We start from the raw sequence: 12,484 nt of genomic DNA, 5'->3' as shown, positions 1-12,484 counted from the left end.
ACTAGAAATGTTTCTTCTTTCCCTTCATCAAAACAATTGCATATAACATTCCTGTCTGAGTACCATAAATATTGTTTCCTTTTGAATGGGAACTCGCACTGTGTCCAGAGACACTTTGGGGAACACCTTCAGCGTGACAGGTGTCTGAAGCACGTGATTCAAACACGACAATGTCATTGGCCAGTAGGGATGCAATGGTTCAAATTACTCATGGTTCAGTTTTCATCACGGTTTTAGAGTCTTGGTTTCGGTATGTTAAAATATGAGGGGAGAAGCACATGGAACGGTAAGTTGGTGCTTGTTTGTCATATTTTAACATTTCAGAATTGTTTAATATGTTAATATTGTTATTCGATAGTGTAATATGATCAGATTAAATAACTTACACAGTGACACTGGGTGTGATTTTATATTATTGAAATTGTTGAGTTGTGTTTGTGCTAATCGAAATTAACAGTTAGCATTTGCAAGTTACTGGTCTTTGGATGCATGTTTTGAATAAAGGAACATTTTTTATGTTTTAGATATTTTTTTTATTATGTGTACAGTGTAGACTGGGGAAAGCTTTACTAATTACTGATTTATATTTGGATGCTAGTTTAGGTGTGTTGTACATGGATGTTATAATTTTTTTATATTAGGTTTAGGTTTCTTAAGATTAAAATGTTTGAAGACTACACAGTGGTTTGTAATTAATATAAATCTATATAGTAAGAATTATTTTCTTAATTTTCAGAGCTTGTTTTGTGGAATGAGACATGTAGATTAATATAAGGCTATTTTTCTTAATTTGCAGGATCTGTTTTGTGGAACGCGATATGCATTGGAAATGTAAGTAGCCTGCTGTATTTTTCCTTTGAAAATAGAGATCTACTACTGTAGCAATGTCGCTTAAAACATGGAAGCTGCACCAGAACTAGTCCAATTCCATGCCTTCACACTGACTGTTTGTGTTCATTCAAGTTATTTAATTAATTGAAGGGGTATTTAACAAGAAATCATTCTAAACATGTTGATACAAGATAAACAAGTATGCCTTGAACACACTAACTGTGGACCCAATGTACATTTAACTTTTATTTTCCCTGTAACAGATTTCAAGACAGAGTTCAATCACATCACAATCAGAAGCCTCAATCAAGAATTCTTCTCAGCACTTTATCAACTTGATTTCTGGAAATTCGTACAACAAAGAAAGTGGCAGTTGAAAAGAGAGTTTCTTGCGCAAATTATGGTATCTATGGTAAGCTTGTCAATGCTTCTTTCTTAATAAAAATTATGTTACTGTATTAGCTCAATTTTATATTTCATTCAATGTTGTAACATTTATCAGGGCACTGATGTCACTGAATTTTTTATACTAGATTTTTTCGATTATTTGATATTTTTTAATGTAACCAGAATTGTGATATTGCTGTTCCCTTTTTATTAGGACTGTGATTGTGACACACCCTTCTTCGGGATTCTGACTGTGATAACAGAAGACAGCCAGGATTCTTCCTCCAGAAAGAACTACATTTGGAGTCTCTTTATGCACAGCATTATTCTAGACTGAGACATTGTCATGGATGAACTTGGAAACCTTCCAGGTGCAATGAGACTAATTTTTGGGCTGATATGTGGCAAATTTGGATTTTTTCTTTCCCTTGGACACAATTCTCTGAAACCAAAACTACATTCACTTAATACCCTTCTGTTGATGTAAGCAAAGGCTGTTTGAGATCGTTAAAGGCTTAGTTCACCCAAAAATGTCAATTTTGTCATCAGTTTTTTTTCACTCTCATGTTGTTTGACGTTGGTTAGTCTTTAAAACACAAATTTAGATATTTTTAAAGAAATTTTTTTTTTGGATCTTTTATGTTTTGGTTAACTGGACTTACAGTTGGAGGGACAGAAACCTCTCAGATTTCATTAAAAATATCTTCATTTATGTTTCAAAGTCTAACCAAAGTCTTATGGGTTTGTGACGTCATGAGGGTGAGTAAATGATGAGAGAATTTCATTTTTTTTTGTTTCTAAAACTCTCTCTTTAATCTTGTGGTTGCACTAAAGTCAACATTCTTTTTAATTAAAGTGTTAAATTGTCGCCTGCCAAAGTTTAAAATGTCAAAATTAAGCTAACATTGATTTTTGTTTCATGGTCAGCTATTCAGTTTCTTGTCAAAAGACTGTTAGTATTATTGGTTAATGAAAAATGTTTAGAATTTAGCGGTGCCAGAATGGCATTGCTTGGTACATTGTAGTCTCTGAAGAAAATTGATGAGCAATAAATAATGTTTTGCCTAAGATCTGTTGTTGCTTTTTGTCTTAACTTATATTTTTTAGTTCAGCTTACTTGAAAATTTTAAGGCAATCGGTTTTCCTAGTAATGTGAACACTAGTAATAAGTTAACCCAACTAATGATTTTGAGTTAACAGAACTTGACCAACAAGTTCTCTTTACTTAACTGAATTAAGTTACGAAATTAAATTAAATTAAATTAAACTAAATATACTTTATTGTCCCTAGTAGGGAAATTTGGAGTAGACTCCATTGCTCCAACATCACCTGGTACACACACAATACATACAATAGATATCCATCCAAAAAAACATGCACATAAAAAAAAAAAAAAAAGTGTCACTGCTCTAGATTTAGCAACTTGATAGATACAGGCAAAAACGAGTTTTTAAAATGGTTTAATTTGCATCGTGGGATCCTGTACCTTCTCCCAGAAGGTAGTATTTCGTAACTGGAGTAAAGCACATGGGACGGGTCACTTAGGATCCTTTTAGCCTCTTTCAATGTACAAAGTTCAAAATGAGACTGGATGCTAGGATAGTCTTTTTGCCCGATCAATTTCATAGCAGTTTGAATGATACCTTGTATCTTTGTCTTAGATTTTACATTGAAGTTTCTGTACCAAGTAGACAAGCCATACCTAATGACACTTTCTAACAAAGATTGATAAAAAAGCAGCATAATTTTTCTGTCAACACCATAAAACGTCTCGGGTTATGTCTGTAACCCTGGTTCCCTGAATAAGGGAACAAGATGCTGTGTTGACGCTTTGGGAACACCTCTGCATGATTACGTCTTGAAGCACTCGTGAAATCGAACCAATAGTGTGACGGGACGTCAGAGCGGGTGACGTCACGGACCAGGAAACTATAAAGCACTCCTGAGAACAAAGAACGCCAGCTTCTGATATGGATGAAGCAGACGCTCACAGGCGTGCAGGGAGTATGGCTTATGCAACGCAGCGTCTCGTTCCCTTATTCAGGGAACCAGGGTTACAGACGTAACCCGAGACGTTCCCTTTCATGGGAACATCAATGCTGCGTTGACGCTTTGGGAACGCTATCCCAACTAGGCCATAAGACCAAGGGCCTGTCTGTTATCTTTCATGACGAGAGCACTGAGGACCCTGGAGTGGAGCCCAAAACAAGGTTATAAAACCTAATAAAAGTGTGCTGAGATGACCACCCAGCCGCATCACATATATCGGAGATGGGAACCTCTGAGATCAAAGCCTTTGAGGCAGCCATACCTCTAGTCAAGTGTGCCCGAACAGCCAAAGGTGAAGGCTGCCCGGATGACTCATAGGCAAGAGATGGCCTCAACCACCCACTTGCTCATTCTCTGCTTGGACGCTGGGCCTCCTTTCTTAGGAGACCCGTAACAAACAAATAATTGATCGTTTTTTCGCCACAGGGCAGCTCTGTGGATGTAAGTGTCTAAAGCCCTCACTGGGCAAAGCAGATTTTGTTTTTCCTGATCCGGGTTTGAAAAAGGAGGAGGACAGAAGGCCTGCAGTACGATGGGCCCTGGGACATTGGTGGGGATCTTGGGTATATACCCAGGTCTATGATGCAGGAAAGCCTTGACCATTCCTGGTGCAAAATCCAGACATGAAGGAGCAACAGAAAGTGCTTGTAGATCTCCGATTCTCTTGAGAGATGATATAGCTAGCAGAAATATAGTTTTCAGAGTGAGGAACTTTTCAGGTACTTCCTCTAGAGGTTCAAAGGGAGCCGCAGCCAACCCTTCCAATACAATAGCCAAGTCCCAGGACGGAATTCTTGTACGCACAGCAGGCCTCAGCCTCTGAGGATCTGATAGAGGAGTGGACCAGATTCACTTGAGACTGGCTACACCAAGTAGCAAACAGCTTCCACTTATATGCGTACAGTTTTCTCGTGGATGGAGCTCTGGAGTGGAGTATGGTCTCCATAACCTCGGTTGGGAGACCGGATTCTATGAGCTCAGCCCCCTCAGAGGCCAAGCCCACAGTTTCCATAACTCTGTGCAGGGGTGAGTTATTCTGCCGTCCACTTGAGACAGAAGGTCCTGCCTGATTGGGATCTCCATGGGGGAGCCGTCTAGGAGAGACACTAGGTCTGTAAACCACACTCGGGTTGGCCAGAACGGGGCTACCAATATGAGACGGACCCTGTCCCGCCGAACCCTCTCCAGAACTCCGGGGAGCAGAGCAATTGGGGGAAATGCATACAGACGCAGCCTCGGCCATGTCTGTACCATGGCATCCAACCCCAGAGGGGCTGGATGAGTTAGAGAATACCACAGTGGGCAATGAGACGTCTCTTTCGAGGCAAATAAGTCCACTTCTGCGTGACCGAAATTCTTCCATATGAGATCCACCACCTCGGGGTGGAGTCTCCATTCCCCGGGCCTCGGCCTCTGCCTCGACAGGATGTATGCCCCCATATTTTGATGCCCCGAGATATAAGCTGCTCTCAAGGAGAGGACTCGGCACCATGAAGCAGCGCACCGGCAGGGAACAGCCGAATCGAGCGCTGACCGGCCCTCCTCAGTCAGGACTTCTTCGAAGCCTTCCTCGCGATAATGACAGTCCGCAGATCTGCCTTACCCTCGAAAGGCTTCGATTGTGTCGCCCGTCCCGGTCCCCAAGCTCTTTGCAGGGGAGCACGGGCGGCGACACGCTCAGCAGCCTCGGTGGGGAGAGAGCGGTGAGGGAGGAACTTCTGAAAGGCCGCTTATTGCTTTTTGGCTTCCTGGAACCTCTCAACGACCGAGGTGATCGAGTCGCCGAAGAGGCCCATGGAAGACAGCGGCACGTCTTATAGAACACTTCTGTCCCTTTCTCTGATATCGGAGAGATTCAGCCATAAGTGTCTCTCTGTGGCCACCAGGGTTGCCATAGAACGGCCGATTGTTTTTGCCGTCTCCTTGGTGGCACGGAGAGATAAATCGGTGGCTTTATGAAGTTCCTGGATCGTTTCAAATGTCGCCTCACCACTCTCAGCAATCTCCCCCAGCAGGTCAGCCTGATAAGCTTGCAGGATGGACATGCTGCAGCCTGACCTGCTGAGGCATAAGCTTTGCCCACCAGCGCTGACGTTGTTCTTAGTGGTCTGGTAGGCAGCGTCGGGGATTTAAGGGACGATGCGGACTCGGGCGAGAGATAGCCATGAATGGAGTGTACGGAGCGTTAGCTTTTCACAGTGCACACAGACAGCTCCCTCAAGAGCTGCCTGGGCATGCTCCACTCCCAAACACGCAACACACATCTCGTGTGTATCCCCGCCCGTGATGAAGCAAGGGCAGGGATGAACACACTTAACAAACTGCTGCTTGCTTGTCGCCATAATACGTGACTTTTTACTATAATATATATATACTCTTACTCTAATACTCTTGCCCTCAGACTAAGAGATATTTTCGAGCTGTATTTGTAATGGACAGACAACACCAAATAAGACACACAATAACACAGAGCACTGCTGAAGACACAGAAGCTGGCGTTCTCTGTTCTCAGGAGTGCTTTATAGTTTCCTGGTCCGTGACGTCACCCGCTCTGACGTCCCGTCACACTATTGGTTCGATTTCACGAGTGCTTCAAGACGTAATCACGCAGAGGCGTTCCCAAAGCTTCAACGCAGCGTCAATGTTCCCATGAAACGGAACCACAATCTACGAAGGAAATATAATTGTAACAAGGTTAGTAGATATGGGAAGAAGGAGGCGGGAACCGGCGAACATTCAACGTAACTTTAATTCAAAAATAAACAAACAACAAAACAAAAGTAATGCCGGCAGACCCTCGCGGACGTCTGCCGGCCACACAAACATAATAAAACATAAAATAAAGTCCAGGCCTGGTCCTCTCTCGTCCTTCACTGATGTCGCTCCTCCTTTTATGCCTCCGGAGCTCCTCCGTGAGAGACTCGAGGCTCATTATCACTCGCGTCACCGGCCTCGCGCCGTTCCCTCACGGCTCTCGCCCGCCCTGCTCGTCACATACCCCCAACGCCCCTCGCAGGCCGGGGGGTACCTCCGAGACTGCGCTTTACTCCCCCCTGGGGCCTGTCTCGGCGGCCGCAGCACCTGGGGGTAAGGACAGACGAGACGAGAGAAAGGAGACGGAAGCAAGGGGAGCGACAGGACGAGAGAGGGGAGAGAGGAAAAAGAAAGAAAAAAAAAATGCTGGGTCCGGCTCCCAGACACACTGCCGCTCGGTCCTCAGCCTGCCAAGAGGCTCTTCTTCGCGGTGCCATGCGGTGGCACTGGACGCTCGGTGGACGGCCCGATCCTCGACCGCCTCCTGGCGGCCGGCGATGGCTCCTCCGACTGAGGGCAGCCGGCAGCGAGTCCCCCGTCCCCTGCTCCTCCCCTTCATGGCGGACGGCAGCAGGCTCCGGCCCACGGCAGACGGCGGCGACTCCTCCGCTCCCTCTTGGACGGCAGTCACCCCACCTCGTCCCAGGGGCACGGCCTCGAGCTCTCCGTCCCACCTTTCACTAGGCTCCAGTACCACCGCCTCGGGCAGCCTCTCGCGGTCTTCACTCCCGCGCTGCCCGAACTCCGCAGCACCGTGATCCCCCTCAGCAGCGAGGGCTCTTCGACAGCATGTCCCTCCTTCCTCCCGGGTTTCGGCACCAATGTAACAAGGTTAGTAGATATGGGAAGAAGGAGGCGGGAACCGGCGAACATTCAACGTAACTTTAATTCAAAAATAAACAAACAACAAAACGAAAGTAATGCCGGCAGACCCTCGCGGACGTCTGCCGGCCACACAAACATAATAAAACATAAAATAAAGTCCAGGCCTGGTCCTCTCTCGTCCTTCACTGATGTCGCTCCTCCTTTTATGCCTCCGGAGCTCCTCCGTGAGAGACTCGCGCCGTTCCCTCACGGCTCTCGCCCGCCCTGCTCGTCACAATAATCTTTGTAAAAATCGTTCACAGACCCATTGAGCATGCGTGTCCCATGTAAGGGATTTATCTATATACACACCTAGGTACTTGTAAGATTACACCTGTGCTATTTCCTGATTGTGAACAAATACTGGCGTATGCTCTCCGATAACAGAATATTTCAGAATGTAGTTCTGTGGGTGCTTGTTGGAGCACTCATTAGTGTACAGTGTAAAAAGAACTGGTGAGCTAACACAGCCCTGTGGAACACCAGTACTACAGTATTTCACTTGAGACAGACTATCGTTTACTTTGACTCTCTGAGATCTATCTGTTAAAAAAGAATAGTACCACTGTATGATTGCAGGGTTCACACCTAACTGGTTTATTTTTTTAATTAAAACATGTGGTTAAATAGTATTAAATGCTGAGCTAAAATCAATAAAAAGCAGTCGAGCATAAGCATCTGAATCCTCCAGATGATTTAGAACCAAATGCATCAAACTGTTGATGGCATCACCCGTTCCTCTGCCTTTCCCATAGGCGAACTGAAGTGGATCTAGTTGTTCATTAACATCTGTTATTAACATTGAAACCATTCACTTCTCAAAACACTTCATTACTACTGATGTGAGAGCGATTGGTCTAAAATCATTATTCTCCAAGGGGTGAACAGTTTTTGGTACAGGAATAATAAGAGACTTCTTCCAAATTGCTGGTACTACTTTGGAGTCGATGGACCTTTGAAATATAGAGCACCAGATCGGGGACAATCCTCAGCACAAATTTTTAGTAAATAGGAGGAAATACCATTGGGGCCGGCAGATTTCTTTGCACACATCTGTTTAAATACGACAACTAAAAATTAATACACTATTTTACTTGGAAATTTTAAGGCAATCTGTTTCCTCACTTTTTCTAAGTAAACTCAACTTATTACATTTTACAGTGATATGACGTTGTGATATGCAAACAGCGAGTGATATCACTCGCTGTTTGCATCATTGAATCATTGTCCTGTTATCACTGTATCACTTGTGTGTGTGTGAGTGATTGCTCGATTGCTCCTGTCTGCCTCGCTGCCTCGCTCGTAACGGTGAGGTGGCCTAGCCGCGGAAAACACCACTCTTCCGTTCCAATAAGAACATCAAACAGGTTCTCCCCACTCAGTGACGCACCCATTGAGAATCCTGTTGAAAGTGCCCTAGTTATTGGCGATTCTATTACACGGAACGTGAAAATAGAGACACCAGCCACCATAGTCACATGTTTGCCGGGAGCCAGAGCACCTGACATCGAAGCAAATTTAAAAGTGCTGGCTAATGCTAATCGTAAATACTCTAAAATAATTATTCACATCGGCACAAATGATGTTCGACTTCGCCAATCGGAGATCACTAAAATTAACATTAAAGAGGTGTGTGAACTCGCAAGTACAATGTCAGGAGAAGTAATTTGTTCTGGCCCTCTTCCTGTTCGTAGGAGTGATGAGATAGTTAGCAGATTATCATCACTCAATGGCTGGCTGTCTAAGTGGTGTCCGCAGAATAACATAGGTTTCATAGACAATTGGAAAAGCTTTTGGGGCAGACCTGACTTGTTGAAAAGAGATGGTATTCATCCATCCCGGGATGGTGCTGCTCTTCTCTCTAGTAATATGGCACATAGTCTCAGAACTAAAACATGACAAACTGGGGCCCAGGACAGGAAGCAGACAGACTGGCTAAACCGACCGTCTGCTAGCTGCCTCACGTTACAGAAGTCAAATAATTCCCAACACATAGAAACTCTTGCACCTAGATATTATCAAATAGAAACTTTCAAACCCATTTAACTCCCTGAGGTCTGAAAACGCGTTGGCGCGTTTTGTAGGATTTTTTTCACATTGCAGCAAAACAGACTTAAATTACTCCGTCATTTCTTGTCATAGAGACATAAGTAATATATCAATTGAAACTATAGAATATCTTCTTTTATTTGTGTACACTCAGAGTAAAAACACAATGTTGTGCTTTTTTTAAAATAAAGAAAACTAACATGATGCATGATCTCTCGTCTCTCTCTGAACGAAGTCCAATCTGATAGTTCTCAGAAAATGAACTGTAACTTATGAATACTAATGACAAAAAAAAATGACACTTATGTCTAAAGAAACGTTAAAATGTCAGGTTTCAAATCGTGCAAGTCAAATCAAAAGCAAACATTCTGTGTTTATGTAATCAGTATGAAAAGAGAGCCATGTCAGAAGTCTGTGATTCAGCTCATTACCCGCTAATGCGGCCACGCCCACGGAGCCAGCTCTATTCAGAGGCAAATTCAGAGGCAATACATGCATACATCGTCTCAATCGTGTATTTATTGTCTTGAAAAGTGTTTATTTGGATGGTAAAGCCATGGTTAGCGATCTCTAGAAGACATCCCATTAGTTCCTTGTTCCTTTTCTTCTTTATATGAATTTGTGGCCTAAAGTTGTACAGAGCGCCCTCCGGCTGCAAGTATGAATTAAAAACACCATTCCTGAAATGTCCTCTTCTTCATTAGAATAATTTGTGGACTAAATGTGCACAGAGAGCGCCCTCCGGCTGCAAGTATGAATTAAAAACACAGTATCCAGCACTCATAGTGATGACAATAAATATTACTTCTAAGTATAGAAATTTGACATAAATATATAAGAATCCATCAATATTTCTCCAAATGTGCATGCCTTTAAGCTAAAAGCCTATACGAAATGCCACAGAGGTAACATAATTGTTCAGACACTTTGCATCACAGAAATACATTATATTTTAAAGAATATAATAGAATACCATTATTTTAAATTGTAATACTATTTCACAGTATTGCTGTTTATGATGAGCTGAGACATGATTACAGAGGGTTTTTTTCACAGCCTACCTGGCTGAAAGGCCTTATTAATATGCAAGTCATTTCAGGTCATTATTATGTGATTCTTTTGTCTTCTCAGGTGTAAATGGCCCATTATTTATGCAGATTCACGCCTCCTTGCATACTGTGTTTCTTGACAAAAAGTGTCTTACAAAATTTAAATCTCTCATTGTTTTATATGAAAGAGTAGTCAGCATAATTTTTACATAATTCTTAAGCAAAAACTCTAGTCTACAACCCCCAATAACCAGAAGTCTTGTGAACACAGATTTAATATACTTTTTTTGGCCTTATTTCAGTGACTTAAGTTTTTTGTTTTTTCAATGACCACGCATAAACATTATTCCTTCAAAAACACAAATATGTACATACATGTTCCTCACATATTATTGTAGCCTAGTTTGTGCTGAATACAGTGTAATGACACTTTTGTCATTTATATGTTTATGAACAACTGAAAAAAGCACAAATGTCAGGGCATGTCAAAACTTCTCCAAGCCCCAAATCAGCCTCAGACTCCAGAGGGTTAATGGTAAAAATTTAATTGATGTTCAACAAATAAAAAATAGAGATAATAATGATAAACAAATGATAAAGCTTGGGTTGTTAAATATTAGATCACTTTCTTTAAAAGCACTTATTGTAAATGATATTATCACAGACAATAATCTAGATGTGCTGTGTTTGACAGAAACCTGGCTAAAACCGGACGATTACACTACTTTAAATGAGTCTAGTCCTCAAGGTTATGATTATCGACACAATCCTCGACAGAAAGGAAAAGGGGGAGGTGTTGCTGTAATTTATAGTAATATTTACAGTATCAGCCAGAAGTCTTTCAAATATAATTCCTTCGAAGTGATGGTGCTTTACGTAACATTATGTAAGTTGACATTTGTGTTGGCTACTGTATACAGGCCACCAGGGCACAATACGTCTCGGTTACGTATGTAACCATCGTTCCCTGAAGGAGGGAACGGAGACGTACGTCAGTAGTGACCGACGAATTGGGATATCGCTTAGAGAGCCCTATCATCTTCGTGTAAACTAAAACAAGCCAATGGATTTGGCGTGCGATATTTGCATAATGCGCACCGCCCCCGTCAGGTGTATATAAATAGGAAGCAGATGCAATCGCACTCTGTTTTTCGCTGAGGAGACAACTGGTGTCCGCGCTACAGCGAGGGTACAGAAACTGTGGCGACGGGACGTACGTCTCCGTTCCCTCCTTCAGGGAACGAGGGTTACATACGTAACCGAGACGTTCCCTTTCAGTCGGTCACGTTCGACATACGTCAGTAGTGACCGACGAATTGGGATCCCAACTAAAGCGCCACAGTTACGAAACCCCTTCCAGTGCCCAGCGCAAGCTCAGCCGCCCATAGCACCGGCTGGCGGTGAAGGGGGCGAGCTTACACCGAGAGAGTCTACTGCTGTCTAACCACTACCCACTAAGTAAACTAGACACACTGGGGAAGCGAACCCGTAAGGGACGCTGCGGAGACCACTACCTACCCAATGGGGGAGGAGTTTACGTGGGAAATACACACATGGACTGGCCCGGGGGGCAGTACGCATATGGAGTCCATGGGATGGCTCCACCTGGTTAGGGGGAGACTCATCTGACAGGTGACAGCAGAGCTGGCTCTGCTAAGGGAAAGACACGGACTCGGCCCGTAGGGAGTTTTAAACCGTGGAAAATACACATATGGGACCGCTCACGTAGAGGGGTCACGACATATGGGCCCCAGCCAACAGACAGCGTCAGCGACGGATGTAGGCCTGGCATCAGACACTCCGCAATGTCCGAGCCGAAGGGGGAGGCGGAGGAACTCGACAGGGTTCGCCAGCGGGGAACACGACTGGAGTGAAAGTATGCACGTATCCGGCCAGTGGCGGGAATGGCATTGCAAGCCGACACTTAGAGCGGGTACAACACGTCTACCGACTAGTGGATGCGAGTACACGCGAGGATACCGGCTCTACACGTAGGCTATAAAACCTAGCGAACGTGTTAGGTGTCGCCCAGCCCGCAGCTCTACAGATATCTGTCAGCGAGGCGCCATGAGCCAGCGCCCAGGAAGAGGCCACCCCTCTGGTGGAGTGGGCTCTCAACCCGAGCGGGCAAGGCACGCCCTGGGATTCGTACGCCAAGGCGATGGCATCCACTATCCAGTGGGCCATCCTCTGCTTGGAGACAGCCTTTCCCTTCTGCTGGCCTCCGTAACAGATGAAGAGCTGATCTGAGGTCCTGAAGCTTCGCGTTCTATCCACGTAAACGCGCAGAGCGCGGACGGGACAGAGCAAAGCTAGGGCTGGGTCTGCCTCCTCCGAGGGCAGCGCTTGCAGGTTCACTACCTGATCTCTGAAGGGAGTGGTAGGAACCTTGGGCACGTATCCAGGCCGGGGTCTCAGGATGACGTGAGAAGCACCGGGC

General features: G+C 44.3%; 1 protein-coding gene across 3 annotated transcripts in view; it reads right to left on the bottom strand.

Moving 5' to 3' along the window:
* LOC137005449 (sialic acid-binding Ig-like lectin 14) overlaps positions 1-12,484 on the bottom strand; it is a 48,463-nt gene that overhangs the window by 18,771 nt on the left and 17,208 nt on the right. The gene's annotated exons all lie outside the window — the stretch shown is intronic.

The sequence above is a fragment of the Chanodichthys erythropterus genome, chromosome 17 (assembly GCF_024489055.1).
Source record: "Chanodichthys erythropterus isolate Z2021 chromosome 17, ASM2448905v1, whole genome shotgun sequence".
Classification (NCBI taxonomy): Eukaryota; Metazoa; Chordata; class Actinopteri; order Cypriniformes; family Xenocyprididae; genus Chanodichthys; species Chanodichthys erythropterus.
This window is presented reverse-complemented; position numbering and strand designations above follow the sequence as displayed.